Below are 11,971 nucleotides of genomic sequence, written 5' to 3'. Positions count from 1 at the left end.
TTGAGTTTTTCCAGGTGGAAAATATTGTGCAAGAAATGCATCAGTTAGTTGCTCCCAATTTGTAATGGAGTTGTGAGGTAAAGAATCAAGCCAATCCAATGCTCTATCTTTCAAAGAGAATGGGAATAGCTTCAATCTTGCTGCATCATCAGACACTCCAGGTTGTTTTTGCATGTCGCAAATCATAGCAAACTTCTTCAGGTGTGTGTGTGGATTTTCAGAAGGATGACCCCCAAATTGAGAATTCTGAATCATTTGAAGGACTCTAAAATCCATCTTGTAACTATTTGCATCAATCCTTGGTCTTGCTATGCTCTCTCTCAAGTCATCAAAATGAGGAAAAGCATGATCCATCATACTTCCCCTAGGCACGTTAGCATTAACAACTTCTTCACCATGGGCTGCATTTTCATTATTTTGACCATTTCCAGCATTACCAACACCAATTCTAATTCTTTCATCAGCCATATCTGCTTCAATTTCGGTTTCTCTCGAAGCTTCCTTCCTTCTTCTGGTTTCTTTCTTGTTGGCCTTACAAAATTTCTCAATTTCAGGATTAAACAGTAAGGATGTGTCACTTGAGCTTCTAGCTCTTCTCATAAAAGATTAAAAGTACCTGAAAAAGAACAAACAAACACAAAATGAAAAGATAACAGAGATAAAACCAAAAAAACAACTAAAATAATCAAGAATTCAATCTTAAACAAACAACTCCCCGGCAACGGCGCCAAAAACTTGATGCGTCCCAACCGCAAGTGCACGGGTCGTACAAGTAGTATAGAAAAATATCGATCCCACGAGGAGTTGTGTTAATGATTGAATTTTCGATATAAAAGTTGACTAAATTGAAGTATTTATGAAATTAAAATAATGAATTAATGGGTAATGGAGTATGAAATCTAAATGTGCATATTTAATATTCTATTCAACAATGTATTAATTAAACTAAGATTTGCATCAAATAGAAATAAGCAAGTTCAAATATGGCAATATTTAAAATGGCAAATGATTAAATTTGATTAGAAATTAACAATGGTAAAAAGGCGATTCCGGAGTTCGGGATTTCATATTCGAGCTATTTTGGGATTTTAAATTGGTTGTCCAATCTTATGAAACTTATGAGTTTTAAGGAGATTAATCCTTAAATCCTTTGAATTCCCTTTCGAGTGAGACAAAGAGTGCCTTAATCAAACTAATCCTACTTTCGTGGACTTAGAATTAATTAAGACCCATTAAGTTCTTTAATTAATCTGTTAATCCTCTTAATCCTTAGCCTATTTCTAGGTCTAAGTTAATTAAGTCCAATTTCCTGATTATCTATCACAAGGTCTTCTCCTTTCGGTGCTTCAACCATGGATTAAGAACATTACTCAATGGGATCCTACATTAAGCATGTCATTAAGCATACAAGAAATGAATAAAACTCATTAAGACCACAAAATATGGATTACCCAATCAAAATCCACAAAATATCTCAAATATTACAACCCTTACTCTAGAATCAAAAGTAAACTACTCACTATCCATAATGCTTACAAGCTATGATGAGTTTAAATGGAAATAAGGCTTTAATCTAAGCTAAGAAGTAAGAAATTAAACACTAGAAATATGGAAAAATGTAAAGCAAGGAAGAAATCTGCAAATCTTGGTTAAAAATGGTGTGGAAGGTGAAAATGACTCCTCAAATTCTGCTTAGCCTCCTCCTTTCTTTCTTTGCTCCTTGCCCCCCTTCTAAAATGAGAAAATGGGACTATTTATAGCATTTTTCTGACATGGAGCCCTAAAATGGTATGTTCTAGGAGGAATTATTTGAGGGAATCTCACCACTCATTAATGAACTCTTTATGGGATCAGCATAAGTGGGTGCATAAGTTATGCAGTCCCTTATCTGATTTTACTGGTTCTGGGTCACTTATGCGAAGCTGCATGACTTGGTGCATAGGTTATGCACAATTTCGTGAATCTGCATAAGGGAGGTGAGAATGTGCATAAGCTATGCAGTCTCCTTATGCACATTTCGGCTGGTTCTGGAACAGTGTTCTTTCTCCTTATGCAGAACTGCATAGCTTATGCGGCAAGTTATGCACAGTTTGGTCTATGCATATTTTAGCTTGAAAACTTGCTTTTGGCATCTTTTTGCTGTAGAAGACACTCCTCAATGGCAAAATTCTCTTTAGTCCTTCAAAAACACCATTTTTCCTACAAAACAAAGCAAAAATTACAAATTAATCCAAAGTTGACAATTATGGAAAACTAACTAAATAACTAATGAAATTAGCTAAAAATGACTAATAACCAAATAAAATGATTGTGAAATTAGACCTAAATGACTATGCAAAATATGTGCATCATTTGGTCATAACTCTCTCTATACTAGTCCAAATGACCTAAAATTACATCAATGGAAAGCTTAGACATAGGGCTACACTTTTCATGAAGACCACTTGACCCAGTTTTGCTTTTAACCAAATCAAATTGTTAGCACAATTTGAGTCACTAAAACTGCCAACCCAGAAAATGACCAAATGAACAGTACATGTTCCTTTGGTCATAACTCTCTCTATACTGGTCCAAATGACCTAAAATTACATCAATGGAAAGCTTAGATATAGGGCTACACTTTTCATGAAGACCACTTGACCCATTTTTGCTTTTAACTAAATCAAATTGTTAGCACAAGTTGAGTCACTAAAACTGCCAACCCAGAAAATGACCAAATGAATAGTATATGTTCCTTTGGTCATAACTCTCTCTATATTGGTCCAAATGACCTAAAATTACATCAATGGAAAGCTTAGACATAGTGCTACACTTTTCACGAGGACCACTTGACCCAGTTTTGCTTTTAACTAAATTAAATTGTTAGCATAAGTTGAGTCACTAAAACTGCCAACCCAGAAAATGACCAAATGAATAGTATATGTTCCTTTGGTCATAACTCTCTCTATATTGGTCCAAATGACCTAAAATTACATCAATGGAAAGCTTAGACATAGGGCTACACTTTTCATGAAGACCACTAGACCCAGTTTTGCTTTTAACCAAATCAAATTGTTAGCACAAGTTGAGTCACTAAAACTGCCAACCCAAAAATTATCCAAAATACTGTTCCTTTGGTATGCTTGACCAATTTTGGCAAAAATGCCATAACTTGGTCTCCAAAGCTGTAAATTGAGTGAAACTAGTGCCAAAAGTTTTATAAGACATAGCACAACAATTTTTATGTTTTGACCAAGCTCTAGAAACCATTGCATCCTAAGGAAAATATTAGCCAAAATTAGGAATTGAAATCTGAAAAATGTTAAGTTGAACCCAGAATGCCCTTTGATACCCGTGTGTTCATTTGGCCATAACTCCCACTAGGAAATTCCATTTGAGATGTGCCAATATGATCTCGAAGCATGATACTTAGGGCTACAACATTGATTTAGACACCTTTGCCAAATTCTAAGTGTAAAGACCCTAAAAAGAGGGTCAAGCATATTGTCCTGAAGTTGGTTATTGCCCTTATAGGACTGAGAGTCCAGGTTAATACACTGACTATAACTTACTATACCAAGCTTGAAAAATTATGAAATTGTACCTGGGAGTCCCTAAGACATCGAGGAACATATCTTGTGAAGGAACCTAAGTTTAAAAATGACCATAAAATGATCAAATGACTGGTCAAAGTTTATTGACCAAGAATTGTAAATTCTGGACAGCTTAGAGGCAAAGGGACCAGTTATGGTATTTTGACCATAACTTGAGTTCTATAACCCCAAATTCAGTGATTCAAAAACTGAAATTCAAGTTTAAACATAGAGGAGCAATTGTTATGAAGGAAGTGTGACTAAATAGACATCCTAACCTAGTCAAATTCCTAGATAAAGATAACACATCAACATGAACCTAAAGAAAGGTTCATGGGAAAAATGGTATATATGATAATTAAAATACTCATAAGGATAATTAAACATTAAAAATGATATGAATATGTAAATTGGGACTAATGTCCTGTTAATATGAAATTAATGGTACCAATGAACAGTACTAGAAAATAGTAACAGTGAATAGTGCTAAAATAATTAAAAATGTTTAATTGCCCATAGTATACTTAGACTTATTTATTTAGTTTGGATAAATTAGTATACCAATTAAAGACTACAGATAGCAGTACTGCCTACCGAGAAAATCATGAACTGACAATATATGTCTGGTATGATTGTTCTACAGGCTATATGCCTACTTACTGGCCATTGTGCCTACTTTATTTCTAGCTTTACAAGCCTGACAGCGGGTCTCGTGCCCAACAGCTGGCCTCGTGCCTGACAGACGTATACTGGATAGACATACGGCTGTCTAACCAGTATACACTCGTGCATCCAGCTTTTATAATTTGTTATAGGTTTCTTGGGCACTGATAAAAATTAACTAAGACTTAAAATACAATAAGTAATCATAAAAGATCCCGATAATGTTAATTGCTTCCAAAGAGCAATAAAAAAGTAAAAGACCCAGAAATTATGATTTGCAGATATTATTTCAATTATTAAATTATTGTTATTATAAATTATGCACCACTAAGCGTTATGCTTAGCGCGTTGGCTTTCCATGGCGTAGGTACTGGAGACTAGTCCCAGCAGTCGCAGTAGCAGCAGTAGTAGTGCTCACACAGAGACCGATCAGATCTGCCAGTGTTTACTAGTCACCTCTATAGTTGTATTTTGGTAGGGCTCATGTATAGACTAGTATTTTGATTCATTATGTCTAGTCATGATGTATTTCATTTTGGACTTGTAGTTAAACTTGAGATTGAAATGAAAACTTATAATTTATTATCTATGAATTTCCATATGAATGCAATAGATGATACTTCATTTTGAGATCTCATAAATAGTTGTGAATGATATGATAAAAGAGAATATGATATGGACATGTAACAGGTGATTAGTGGAAACCCGCCAGATGCTAATAAAACAGGGGAGGCTCTGTCCGGGTCTTCACAGAAATAAGATATAAAAAAAAAATGCTACACATAAATTACCTGATTTAAATGACATTAAAATTTACAATAGACATGACAAGACAAGATAGGGTGATCCGGCACCTAATGTAGCACTCATCGCTCGGCTACACTATAGACGGGTGAGGGGCATCACAGCCCAAATAATCGTGACTTTTATAGTTTGGTACTCAAACAACAATTCTCTGTGGGTTGATATCTTTTCTTTACTACTTGAATGACCCGTATACTTACGGAGTTCGCAACCAACATTACATCAGAATGACCAGATTTAAACAATGTTTCGCATTGCAATTTTAGTGGCATTTCGCATTGCAAGATGTACTATTACTCGAAGGAAACACAGTTTCATTAAAGGGAAAAGAAGGGTGGTTCAAATGTATGGTATGATTTTAATGCATCAATTTCAAGCTGTGATTATTTTATGAAATTGAGTGTTGATTATTGATGGATGAAATTGAGTGCTGATTTTGTTTGCAATTATAAAATAGTCGATTTTGCTTCCGATTATAAAACAGGATATGAATTCCCTTTGCTGCTAGACTACCAGATCAGGATATGTTTGAGCACCACTCTGAAGTGGCCATTGTTGTGAATATAAACTTTTAAAAAATAGGAGCTTTGATCCTTTAAATGATATTGTTTGAAACTTTTGGACCATTCAGTTTGCAACTGATTAGTTAAGAAGAATTGGGATTTTGCTTAATTATTTTGATTAAAAATTCTATCATAAAATCAAGATAGTGAGAAAGAAGGAAAAATTATGTGGATGTGTTTCTGAAGAATCTGAACTGCACAAGAGAAGATTATATTAAAATCCTTGTTTTGTTGAATATATTTCAACATACTTTTTTTAATAGACCGAAATGTGACTGATGACATCTTGACAACAAATATTTTACTCATAAGCTCAAAGTTTGAAGCCACAACTTCATTCAAGAGTAGGTTGTAGGACCCAGTTAATGAACAACCTGGTTGTGATAGGCATTTGGTCGGTTAGTGGAATTGCCAACTAAAATTTTCCTGAAGTTAATTGTCTATTTGCAACTATAATTTTATTTTCTTGGGATGAGATTTCTTTTTGTTTCGAGAAGAGGAATGAAAATTGCACTATTACACCCATAAAATAAAAAGGGAGATAGATAATAATATAATAATTAAAAAATAATAATATTAATAATAAATATGCGAAGGGAGAAGAATATAACACTACAAATTTTTTTAATTGTTATTTATTTTAATGTATAAATTTAGAAATTTATATCAATTTTTTAAAAATATAATTTATGAGGTTTAATTTTTAATGTATAGTGTTTCAATAATTTATATTAAATTATTACATAATTTAAATGATTTTTATATTGCAAATATATTTCTAGACCTAGATTTTTTTTTTTTTAATTTTCGAAAATTATTTTTGATCTCAAGGTAGTGCAAAAAGACTCGAAAAGCATTTTGGATCGAGTCAGATTCAAATCAGGCCTATCTTGGCCGAATCAAATCGAAACCTCCTCCTTTTTCCTGCTCGCTCTCTCCCCTCCCCGGTTTCCTTTTCTCCTTCTTCCTCCTTCCTTCGATCAGCCCAATCGCTGTCAACGATCGCCCAACCTAGCTCATCATCCAGTGCATCTTCCTAGAGACTATCCTTTATGCTCAATTCCATCTCTTCTAACCTCAATGATCTTTCTCAGGTTGTGTTTGTTCATGTATTGAGGGAAGCAAATATGCTTGCCGATTGTTTCTGTAAGCAGGGTTACACTTTGCTCTGCCTATTACTTGAGTTTAGTTGAATTGTACCTACTTTTTATGTTTTGGTTCTTACTGGGGTGAGGTGGTTGCCGCTTTAGATCGAGTCTTGTGGGGAATGCCTATTGGCATGGGCTAGGCTGCGGCTCCCCTCATCTTTTACATCTTTCTTTTCCTTTAATGAAATTTCTTACGTATAAAAAAAAAAAAAAAAAAAAATCCAATCCACTGATGGCTATGGTAAACCAAACAAGTCCTAAATCTTGCCATTATATATCATAAAGTGTGTTATAGGGTCACCTGAAGAATGATATTTTTTTACTAGAATTCCTGCACATCCATAGCTGAAGGGTGAGGCAATCCTAGAGACAATGTATGGGATCGACCTTTATTTACAATCTGCTGCTTTTCATATGGCACTTAAGTATAAGTGGTGAGAGCTATGCCAGGAGAATTCTCCAAACAGTAGCTCATAAAGTGTGTATCATTTGAAGTATTCTTTCAATGTATTTGTAAATTGTAGTCTACAAAAACATAGGTTGTTATGCATCTTATCATTAATTTTTATAATTTATTATAGGAATTTTATAAATAAAAATTTTATTTTTATTATAAACTAGCTTCTGTACAAATGTTCTACTTTTGTTTTCCATATTTATTTTCAAGCTAATTGCACTAAAAATAATGTCAAACATTTACATTAATTCACATTTATATTTATAATTTTTAATTTTATATGAAATAGTCAAACCTTTAAAATTTGTCATGATTGTATTAAAGGGGTGAAATTAAATTGGAAAAATTAATGATAAATTACAATATAGTACATGACATTTCATTTAATTAACAAATAAAAGTTTTGGATATAATTGTGATTTAAAGTAAATGTTTTGGCATTTTTAGATATTTAAAAACTTTATATTTAATGTAAAAAGTTATAGTTAAAAATAAAATATATTTTATATCTATATTTAATTAAAACTTTATACTAAAAAATGTTTTTATCAATTTCACTTAACATAATTATTTTTTGAATCAAGCTATACAAATTTATGTATCTGAATATAAAATATAAATTTAAATTCTTACCTTTTTATAAAGCAATTAAAAAAATTCATTAAATAAAAATCATTGAAAAAAAATTTACATTAAACCCAATTTATCATAAATTGTAGTATCTATTAAATAAAATATATATGTTAACTAAAGTAAACTATATATAAAATACACATTTTACTTAATGGATGTTACAATTCGTGTGGAATATATTCTTTTCAATTATATATTCTTTTTAAAATTACTTGGTAAAAAGTTATGAATTTATTTTTACATTTTATATATAGATACATATATAGATTTGTTTGACTTGATTCAAATGATAATTACGTTAATTGAAATTAATAAAAATAGTTTTTAGAATAAAATTTGAATTAAAAATAAATATAAAATATATTTTATTTTTAAATATAAAATTTAATCAATGGACTATAAATGCAAAATGGTTATGTTAAATCATGATTGTATCCTAAACTTTATTTATTAATCAAATAAAATTTTACGTACTATATTGTAATTTACTATTAACTTTTCAAATTCAATTTCACTCATTTGGATGCAATTGTGATAAATTTTAAAGGTTTAGTTATTTCAAAAAAAAAATAAAAATTATGAATATAAATATAAATTAAGGTAAACATCTAGCATTTTTAGCTCAATTAACCTTATTTTTATGAAGAGAAATTAATTTATGTTGGTAATTCTTGGTATTCACTCATTATAATTATTTTTCATTCTTTTAATTTCAATATAATTTTAAAAGCTTGTACTAATTTCATCCATCTAATCATGTAGTCAAGTTACCATATATTATTATTTTATTACGTCAAACAATATAAAAAAATATTTTTTTACTCTCATCACTTTCTTTTCTTTTTCTTTCTTTTTCCTCTCACTACTCCCTCCCCCCATCCCCCTCTCTCTTCCCACCTTCCATCAATAATTAATTTTAAAATTAATAATCAACTTAAATTTTTTTTAGATATATCTGAAAAAATGAAAAATAGTAATTAAAAATAACAAAAATATTTTTTAAAATTTTTTAGTCAAATTGGGTTAAAATTAATCAAATTGACATATTTAATATAAACATTTAAAATTATGAAAAAAATTACAAAAGTTGAAAGGATATGATCATATAGGGCAATGCTATTAATTAGTTTCTATTGTAGCTATTAAATTATTTGATATCCCCAATCATTGTTATTAAATTCAAATTGGACCAGTCAATGAATTGAATCCCAAAACATTTTGAGAATATTATTAGACAAGATAAAGAAGTGACTCGATCAATTTAGTCAGTTCAATTTGTCAATGAGAGCAAAATTTTCTTTAGTGCTAATGAGAGAATTAAACCTAAAATCTCATAAAAGATCTTTAAAATCACTACCTATTAAGTTAGCTTGTGTATGTGTATAATAATAATAATAATAATAATAATAATAATAATAATAATAATAATAATAATAATAATAATAATAATAATAATAATAATAATAATAATAATAATATGTTTTTTTTTATAATTAGTATTATGTAAATATAAAAAATTAATAACAATATTTAAAATTGAATACTTTTATATAATTAAAAAAAAACAATATTATAGTGTATTGATGTAATTATTTAAATAAAATTTTTGTTTCTCAATCTAAAAGTAATTTCAAATGAAAAGCTATATATTATGATAATGAATATAACAATTTTAACGTTTTATAATTTTCATAAAAATATAATTATATGTCAATAATATAATTAATATTAATAATTGATAAAAACAAAAAGAATAGCATTTAGTAACCATTTATTTGGAAAAAAAAATTGATTTAACATCTTAATCTAAAAAATTATCAAAAAAATATATTTCATCAGTAAAGAAAAATGATGCGGGGTTTAGACAACAAGGCAGAACTTTTTTTTAACTAATTTTAATTTACGACAATCCTAATTTATCTAGGACGTTTTGTGAAGACTCCCAGCAGCTGTAGAGATTATATTAGAATTAATTAGGAAGTCTTATACTCTATTTAGGATTAATTAATATTTTTCTATTTTATTTAGCATTTAGTTTTCCTATTTAGTTTATATCTTCTTATTGTATTTTAGTTTATTTAAAATTCCTATTTAGTAGTTTTACATTCCTATTAGGTTTAAGAGATTAATATCTATAAATACCCTTATTTACATGTAATTTGGGAGACAGATTATTATTAATAAAAATTTAGAAAAGGTTTCTCTCCTTATTTTCACTTTTGTGCATGGAGTGTGTTTCTATTTGAGCTCCGCACTGCGTCAAGTGGTATCAGAGCGGGAAAATCACCCCAATCGATATGGCTTACCTTGATAGATGTGGTGATTACAGTGGTTCTTGGGACAGTGATCGAGGATCTAGAGCCCTTTACCATAGGAACAAAACGTTACAACGATGGGAGTGACGGATGGATCTCAAATTCGAGTGTATCGAAAGACACCTCAAAGAAATTGTAGTTCGTCTTAGTGCTTTGGGAACTAAAACAAACGGGAATTGGGTTAACAAAAGAAGGCTAGGAGATAGTGTAGCTCGTGGTGATCCTATTTATCAACTAATTTTTGCACGCAGACAATATGTCTACCATGATGATTTAGAGGAGGAAGATGACTATGAACGAATCATGTTCAATAGGCATGAATGGTATGATGATGATTGGAGAAGAAGTGTGTGTTATCTTGATATTCCTAAATTCTATGGGGATCTCAATATAGAGGAATTATTAGATTAGATTGCGAATGTGGATAGATTCTTCAACCATGTGGATATAGCACTTGAAAAACAAGTGCAATTGGTGGCTTGTCGGTTGAAAGGTGGTGCTTCTACTTGGTGGGAATGGCTACAATCTAAAAGCAAGCGAAAAGGGAAGTACCAGTCTGTACATGGTTTATAATAAAGTATTTGTTGGAACAAGAATTTTTGCCTCTAGATTATGAGCAGATTTTATTCCAATAAAAACTTTATCAAGAGGAGGTCCAACCAAAGCCTTTCTTGATTGTGAAACAAAAAAGTAAAGAACAAAGGAAGCTTCAAGATTCAATAATGCAACTTGAAGTGGATGAGCCTAAATTTAAAGAATTAGAACTTAAAACTTTAACTGAATTTCCTTTTGCTATGGTTGAAGATGACGAGCTTCAATTGAAAATCATTGGACCAACTGTTCTAGAAGTTAAGACTGATGAAGATGAGCAAGAAAAGCTTCAAGAATGTGTTTTTGAAAATATGGAATATCAAGCCTTGGAAACTTCAATGGAAGTTGAGGAAAAGCAACACATGGAGCCAATATTGGAGATTGAAGGAAATCAGACACCGGAGATCAAAGACTTTTCTAACTACTTAATGTCGATTATTTCTTTAATTTATTTGTTCAGGCATTCTCATAGATACAAAGAGAAACATGAAGATCCTCAATTCCACTTTGTTCATATCAATCTTATTGATTCCATCCATGAAAGTTATATGGTGTACATCTCCAATGAAGATTCTCATTCTTTTCCGCTTTAAATTTCAAGGGAGGATTTATTCCAAGTGGGGGAGAATGGTGCTAGAGTTGTGTTGGGCTATGTTGTTGGATCGTTGCAAGTTATTTCAACTTGAGGATGAGTTTTTTTTTTCCCAAGTGGGGGAGTATGATGCTGGACCTGGACAACAGGGCAAAACTTTTTTTTTTCACTAATTTTAATTTCCAACAGTCCTAATTTATCTAGGATGTCTTGTGAAGACTTTCAACAACTGTGGAGATTATATTAGAATTAATTAGGAAGTCTTATACTCTATTTAGGACTAATTAATGTTTTTCTACTGTATTTAGCATTTAGTTTTCCTATTTAGTTTATATCTTCTTATTGTATTTTAGTTTATCTAAAATTCATATTTAGTAGTTTTACATTCCTATTAGATTTAGGAGATTAATATCTATAAATACCCTTATTTACATGTACTTTGGGAGACATATTATTATTAATAAAAATTTAGTAGAGGTTTCTCTCCTTATTTTCACTATTGTGCATGGAGCGTGTTTCTATTTGAGCTTCACACTGCATCAAAAAGGCAGCAATCTGGATTTGAATACCATCAACAAGGCTAAAAGGAGAATGGGCCAGAGATAAGTTTTGCATGGGGCTTGCAAGGGGAAC

This window comes from Hevea brasiliensis, chromosome 3, assembly GCF_030052815.1.
Source record: "Hevea brasiliensis isolate MT/VB/25A 57/8 chromosome 3, ASM3005281v1, whole genome shotgun sequence".
NCBI lineage: Eukaryota > Viridiplantae > Streptophyta > Magnoliopsida > Malpighiales > Euphorbiaceae > Hevea > Hevea brasiliensis.
This window is presented reverse-complemented; position numbering follows the sequence as displayed.